This window comes from Symphalangus syndactylus, chromosome 12, assembly GCF_028878055.3.
Source record: "Symphalangus syndactylus isolate Jambi chromosome 12, NHGRI_mSymSyn1-v2.1_pri, whole genome shotgun sequence".
Taxonomy (NCBI): Eukaryota; Metazoa; Chordata; class Mammalia; order Primates; family Hylobatidae; genus Symphalangus; species Symphalangus syndactylus.
In genome coordinates this window covers 70006830-70014295 of record NC_072441.2, presented here as the reverse complement: position 1 = coordinate 70014295, position 7466 = coordinate 70006830, and positions in this window count along the sequence as shown.

The window sequence follows — 7466 nt, the reverse complement described above, 5'->3', positions numbered from 1 at the left end:
AGCAAGACCCTGTCTCAAAAAAAAAAAAACCCCACAAAACTAAACAAAAAGACTTAATATGAGAGAATAAAGAGATGAATTATCGAAATACACACAAAAAGAAAGCTGATGAAACATTACTAATCTCAGACAAAAAATAGTCTTTTAAATCAAATGTATTAATAGAAATAGAGGGTCACTACCAAGAAGTTTAAGGTACCTAACAACACAGCTTTCCATTATAGAAAGCAAAACCTCTAGAATTACCAAGATAAGTTGACAAGCCCACCATATGAATGAGAGATTTTAACAATCAGAAACAGCTAGATCAAGCAGACAAAAAGCAAGTAATAGTGAATTGAATCATATAGGGCCTGAAAGAGGCCACATTAAGTAGTTGGGTTTTATTTTGAAAGCAGTAGGAAGTCATTAAAGGGTTTTTAAGCAGAGGAATGATTAGATCAGATACACATTTTTAGAAGAATCACTCTAGCTATAAAATGGAAAAGGACTTCAGGTGGTCAGACTACATAAAGGCAGAGAAACCCGTTAGAAAACTTCCTGTCATCTAACATGGAAATATTAATGGCCTGAACTATAGCAGTATTAGTGGCAAAGAAAGAACAGGCATTTAAAGAAGCATTCAGATAATGTAGTTGATGGGATGGCAGCAGAGGGGATCAAAGATAACATACGTACTTCTCCCCTAGACAACTTGATACATGGCATCTTGGAGGAAAAGCACATGTGGTGGGTAGGGGAGAGAAGAAGATATTGCTTCCCCTTGTTTTTGATTATAGCACTTAACTGCTAGTCCCACAATTCTGACATTCAAACTTGTTCATTAAAAAGTTAAATTATATTCAGTACACAAGGAGTATGTAAATCAATTTTTAAAAATATCTATCTAAAAGCATTCTATTTTAAACTACTGATGCTTAGGGGACTTTTCAGTAATCTAGAGGAAATCACACCTTAACAATGTCAGAAATGTGTATGTTCTAAATAATTTTTCAAATAACAATGATAGTTCTTTATGATTATATTTTTATTGCAGTTTTTTTTTTTTTTTTTTTTTAGATGGAGTCTCACTTTGTCACCTAGGCTGGACAGTAGTACCATCTCAGCTCATTGCAACCTCCGCCTCCTGGGTTCAAGCGATTCTCCTGCCTCAGCCTCCCGAGTAGCTGGGATTAAAGGCGCCCACCACCCTACCCGGCTAATTTTTGTATTTTTAGTAGAGACAGGGTTTCACCATGTTGGCCAGGCTGGTCTCAAACTCCTGACCTCAGGTGATCCACCTACCTCGGCCTCCCAAAGTGCTGGGATTACAGGCATGAGCCACCGCACCTGGCCAACTTTTCTTACTTTCCTATACATAGTGGATTTTCAAACACTCCTAAATGCTTAACTACTGAGGTAATAAACCAGCCAAGACTTTGCTTTCCTTTGTGTACAGCTGCTGTTAGGATCAAGTAAATCCAATCTGTTGACCTGTGAATTCTTACAGTCACAGATTTCATAGCACATACATTCCCTTCTTTTTCTTAGTTGCTATTAATTACCTTGAACTAATGTTGAGTTTATAATATGTGTTTATCCTTCAGAAATGATTTTGCATTGGCTGGAGTTAGGGAGGTGGGTACATATTATACAACCAAACTGAGGTTACTTATAAATGCTAGAAATTAAGGAGCTATTATTCCAAAGGTACTTTACTTATCTTCCAGCATGAAGAAGGTTTAAAGGACTTACAGATTTCTAATTATTAATTTTAAGGTTTTGTGTTTATTTTATAGCAATTCCAAAATGCAAATGAGATATAGATTTTAAAGTTCCAAATGTGCTGTGCAACTGCAGCCTATTAGGCTAAAAAGCTGAATAAAGTTTTAGCCTGTAATGCAGAACAGGACTGCTCAAATAGTCACAAAACCTTTTGGTTTGGTTTAATTCCCATTAAAAGGAATTTGTTTGGAAGTCTGCAGACTGGAAGTTTCCTGGTAGTAATAGAGCTATAATGAGATGTTTGACTCTAGTATTGCCTCTTGAATGATGATAAAGATGCGTTTTGAAAAGACAAAATCTCTTTTGTATCTGACTTTTAATGTTAACACTTAGTTGAGGACTGATACTACATTAAATTTCACACACAGAGTCCGCTATTTATTATGAGTCATTATCATATAATTTTGCTCCAGACCATATTGCTTCTTCAATTGCAGCCCTTTCCATTGAAGGGTAGTGCAAGCAAAATAGCAAGATGGGCTCTTCTCTTTTAGTGACAATCGTTATATTTTGTCACCCAACCCAAAGCATCATTTCATTCTCATCTGCTACACAGGCATCACTCCCTTAATGGAGGCATGCTAAAAACACAGAGGTCCTGCTATCAAGATGTTGTAGGTGTCTTCTTCTCTATAACGTAAGCTGAAAGAACAGATGCACTATGCTTCTCTGGTATTTTTCAAAATTATAATCACTTAATGTTGTATGTTTCTTATTCTCTATAATGTAGATGTTGTAGGTTTCTTCTCTATAACGTAAGATGAAAGAACAGATGCACTATGCTTCTCTGGTATTTTTCAAAATTATAATCACTTAATGGTTTTAAACAGCATGGACAAAATTAGGCCATGAGAATTAAATTATAGTTCTTTACATTTCCAGTTGAGCCAGAAATGTATTACGGTTGAGTTGCTTTTGTTTTTATGTTTTTTGGTAATTTTTCCTTCTAATCTTCATGTTTCCTGACCTTCTAATCTTCATGTTTCCTAGAAATGTATATGCAAGAAAGGAAGGAAGGAAGAGAGTGATGCACCGGTGGATGTGAATAATAAACAAGATTTACACACACTATTCAGAAAAATTCATCAAGATTCAAAGATAGAATCAGCATCCAACAGGAAAAAAAATTAATTGCATTTCCTCAGAAGCAATGTTAGTCATAATAACATAACATATAACATAATAACAAGTAACTTGGGAAGGTCTTTTAGTGCTTTCTCTTATTTTTCAGCAAGATATTCACGATGTCCGCACAAGACGATGACTTTTTTTCTATTAATTTAGGTAAAACAAAGACTCATCAAATGTCTGTCTTGCTATTTCATACAAAGTTGTTTTCTACATCTAAACTGAACCTCTCTTCTGCCTTAACTTCTCTATCTACTGATTTCTGTAGGCAACACAGAAATGGGTTAGTCACAGCAGCTCCTGGGCATCAGGTTCACTTAGGGTAATGTAATAGTAGAAGAAGAAATTAATTCTACTGTATATATAAAAGCAGAGCTGGGGACCCCAGGGTAACCAATCAAACTATGCAAGGCATAAAGATAGAAAAAGGAATATTGGGGAGCAATCTAAATGCAACCTGTAGGGAAGATGAACCAAGGGCACAGAGCTGAGAGTCAGTTATGGGTGAGGGACACAGAGAGAACTAACCTGAGCCAGGTCATAACTTCTTATAAAAGATGGGTCTCTTGATGATGCTGAGGCTAGGAACTATAGACCCCCAAATATGCTTATTTCCAATTAAATTACCAAATAAGAAGCAATTAAATCCCAAGACTTCATGGAAGCATTCATTCATTCTACTAATTTAATTTGTTATCATTATCATTATTGATGTCAGGCATTCTTTACCTTTCACAGGCAGGTAAAAGACCTCCATCCAATTAACCCATTCCAGGGGTTCTCAGTTCTATCTGTATATCATAATCACCCATGGAGTTTGTTTTGTTTTGTTTTGCTTTTAAATCTGCATGCCTCAGCTTCTTCCCTAAGCTACTAAATTAGGATCTCCTGGGGTAGAACCTGGTCATATAATGAACCCTAAGGTGCTTCATTAGGAACAAAAGACTGCCACAGTGTCACTGCCATTCACCTTTGGCTGAGCCTTTATGGAGCTCTCTCTGCAGGGGAGCCAGGATTCAGGCTTGGGAGAAAAACAAACAAAAAAAATCCACCTACAGGCAGTGACTCCACTGCCGTGATAGATCACAAGGTTTGAGTGGGGTGCCTTTGCTTACTGCTCCATTGAAGGTAACCAGCTTTACAACATCTGGTTGTTTGGCAAAGGGATAGAGGTAATGAGTCAAAGGCACTGGGGGTGGATGTGGTAGGTTTATTTCTGAGATTGCCCATAAATGGTCTTGATTCTTATGTACCAGAGAACAGAACTGTGGCTTATCTTTCATAATTTACGTAAATGATTTCATGAACTTTTGAAAGTTCTAAATTTTCAGCAATGATGGGAGGAGAGGTACAGTCTGGGGTAGAGGACTACGAATAAGAGCACAGACTTTAGGCCCATACTGCTCTGAGATTAAGTGCTGACTATAGTACCTACTCGCTGTGTGAGCATAGATATCTTAACTTCTTTGTGCTTCAATTTCCTCATCTGAAGCATTAGGAATAATTGCTCCTACCTGATAGGATTATTATGAAGACAATGAGTCTGTACCTCACCAGCTCAAGAAAATAGTCTGGCACAAAAGTGTTAGGTGTACAGAGCCAAATGATGTTATTAGGAGAGATATTTTAACCCCTCTGGGACACCAGGATCCTACAGTGGACCTCCATATGCATATACACATACACACATGCTATGTCTTTTTTTTTTTTTTTTTCTTTTTGAGAAGGAGTCTTGCTCTGTCGCCCAGGCTGGAGTGCAGTGTCACGATCTCGGCTCACTGAAACTTCCGCCTCCTGGGTTCAAGCGATCCTTCTGCCTCAGCCTCCCGAGTAGCTGAGACTACAGGCACCCGCCACCACATCCGGGTATGTTTTATATTTTTAGTAGAGACGGAGTTTCACCATATTGGCCAGTCGGGTCTCGGCTATGTCTTACTTGATGTGTTGGGACCCAGTCAGAGCTGCCCCTCAGCTCACGTTGGGGCACAGGAACGTCAAACAAACCTGGAGGAGCCTTAAGTCTCATTCCTTTTCGGAAAATTCTAATCAGAGAAATGAACGTCAGCATCCCCAGAGCTTATTATTACTGCTTTGCAAAATATTTGAGAGTCTGACAGCACAATTCCTCAAATAAATTCAAATTCAACCTAACACTCCTCAGGCAGACATAGTGGGTTTCTGTCCTGAGAGCCCACAGTATTCTGCCTGTGCCCTTATTTATCACGTAGCACTTAGCACTATAGCAAACTCCTTGTGCTTCCCCCAAAGTGCCTTGCTCTTTCCTACCCCTGCGCCTTTGCAGAGGCTGTTCTTTCTGCCTGGGATGACTGTGTCACCCCACACCCTCTACATTGTGACATGGAGTTTTAGTTGCCTAACTTGTCAGCCTTCCACTCAGCCTTGCTAGCCTCACAGGCTAGCAGCTCTGTGAGGTCCAGGATGGGGTAGGTGTCACTGACCTTTATCCCCTCAGCACCTAGTATGGTGAACAACGCGTAAGAGGCAATCCAAAAATATCTGAGGAGCAAATAGGTAGATAGCTCTAACTATTGATGGATTAGGACTCTGCCACTTGAAGCTGTTAACTTAAAACAGGCTACTTAACTTCTCTGATCCTCAGTAAAGTAGAGCTAAAATAACTTTCTTGTAGGTTCTTGTAACGACCAAAATAGTATGAGGAAAGCAGCTGGCAGAGTTAGCGTTAATAGTCAGTACATGTTTTATAAAGCAGCATAGCCAAGTGCAACGAAACCTTTCAATTTCCTAATTGTGTCCTTTTTCTTATTTAATAAAAATGGATGTTACAACTATAATTGTAGCTATCAAAACCCCAGAAAACGGGAGACAGGATGAAAGGTCAGTGGTTACTGCTCTGCAATTCTCTCAGGTAGACATTTATTAATACTGATTGATATTCATTAGACAACTTATAGAGACCAGGCAGAACATAAAGGGAAAATCCCCAACTGATAGCTCAGCCTGCCTTCATGCCAGCTCCTCCACACAGAAATTAACCCAACACAAAAATCAACATTTGCAGGACCAAAGTAAAAGATATAATTTAAAGTCCAGCTGCACGTGCCTATCTACTTGCCCAAGCAAGAACTTAGGCACAAGGAAAAAATAACTGTCAGTCTCATCCCAGATGCCATTTAAAAAATCCATATGTTTGCTTTTTTTTTTTTTTTTTTTTTTTTATTTAAGACAGGGTCTTGCTCTGCTGCCCATACTGGAGTGCAGTGGTATGATCACGGCTCACTGCAGCCTCGACCTCCATGGCTCAAGCGATCCTCCCACCTCACACCCCCAAGTACCTGGGACTACAGGCTCATGCCACCACATCTGGCTAATTTAAAAAAAATTATTTTTTGGTTGGCATGGGGTCTCATTATATTATCCAGGCCTCAAACTCCTAGGCTCAAGCAATCCTCCTGCCTTGGCCTCCCAGAGTGCTGGAATTACAGGTGTGAGCAACTGTACCTGGCCTCTACTTGCTTGTGATGATAATATTTAACATTATTTTATGCCAGGCAATTTATATACATTGTCTCTTTGGATTTTCAGAACATAGTTATTTCCATTCTAGAGGGAAGGAAAGTTGGGGCTGTCACAGAAACTGTAGAGTTCTAGAAATATGCCCACAATCAATTGGTCAGTAGAAAACCAGCTTGCCTAACCATACAGCCTGAACTCACATAACCACTGCACTGAACTCACCTCCCAAGATGCCAGCCTTCTCTCCCACTGGCAAGGCAGGTCTGCCCCCTCTCTGCCCTCCAGCTTCCCATCATTCTGACTCTCATTCTGAAGTCTGGTTTCCTGAGGCTAAGCTCCTCTAGCCCCTGACCTAAGCAGCATCTCTCTCAGTCTGATTAATCCGGGTAATATTTACTGCTGGTTCACAAGACATCTGGACTGTGGGGAACCAGGCCCTTGCCCTTCTCGCAGTGAAGACAATGCAGTGATTACATGGCAGGATCACATGGGGTGCCCCCATCTCTGCTTATTTAGGCACCCAGGCCCCAGTGAGCCCCCTCACTAAGGAAGCACAGCCACTCAGGAGATGCAAGAGACTACTAACTGGCAGTATGAGCTTACGGGGGAAAGAGAGCCAGGAATAAGGCAGGTTATTAGGGGCATGTGTTCACTGCATTAGGGCTAAATGATGTGCATTCTGTTGGGTAGCAAGCTGCCACATCCATTCCACTTGCACTTGTATCTTTCTCACTTTGAAGTGCAGCCTCTCTCCATCTCTCACCTGTGAGGAAAGGTGCTCTGGTCTTTAAATTGCAAATAATGGATATCTTGTACTGCAGAAAATACCAATAGTCCTAATTAAGAGACCTTAGAACATCACAACAATCTTATTTCCTCATACCACATCCAATACATGTTTAAAAGGATACTACTCTCTGGAATGACAAAATTATAAAGTTTACACCTGTTTGAATGCTATTTTTTAAAAATGAGCATAATGAGGTCTATTCTCTAAGTGTTGACCATTTATTCTCCACACACTCCCTCCACCACTGCCTAGTCCTTCACAGATAAGAAGATGAAGAATGGCCATATAG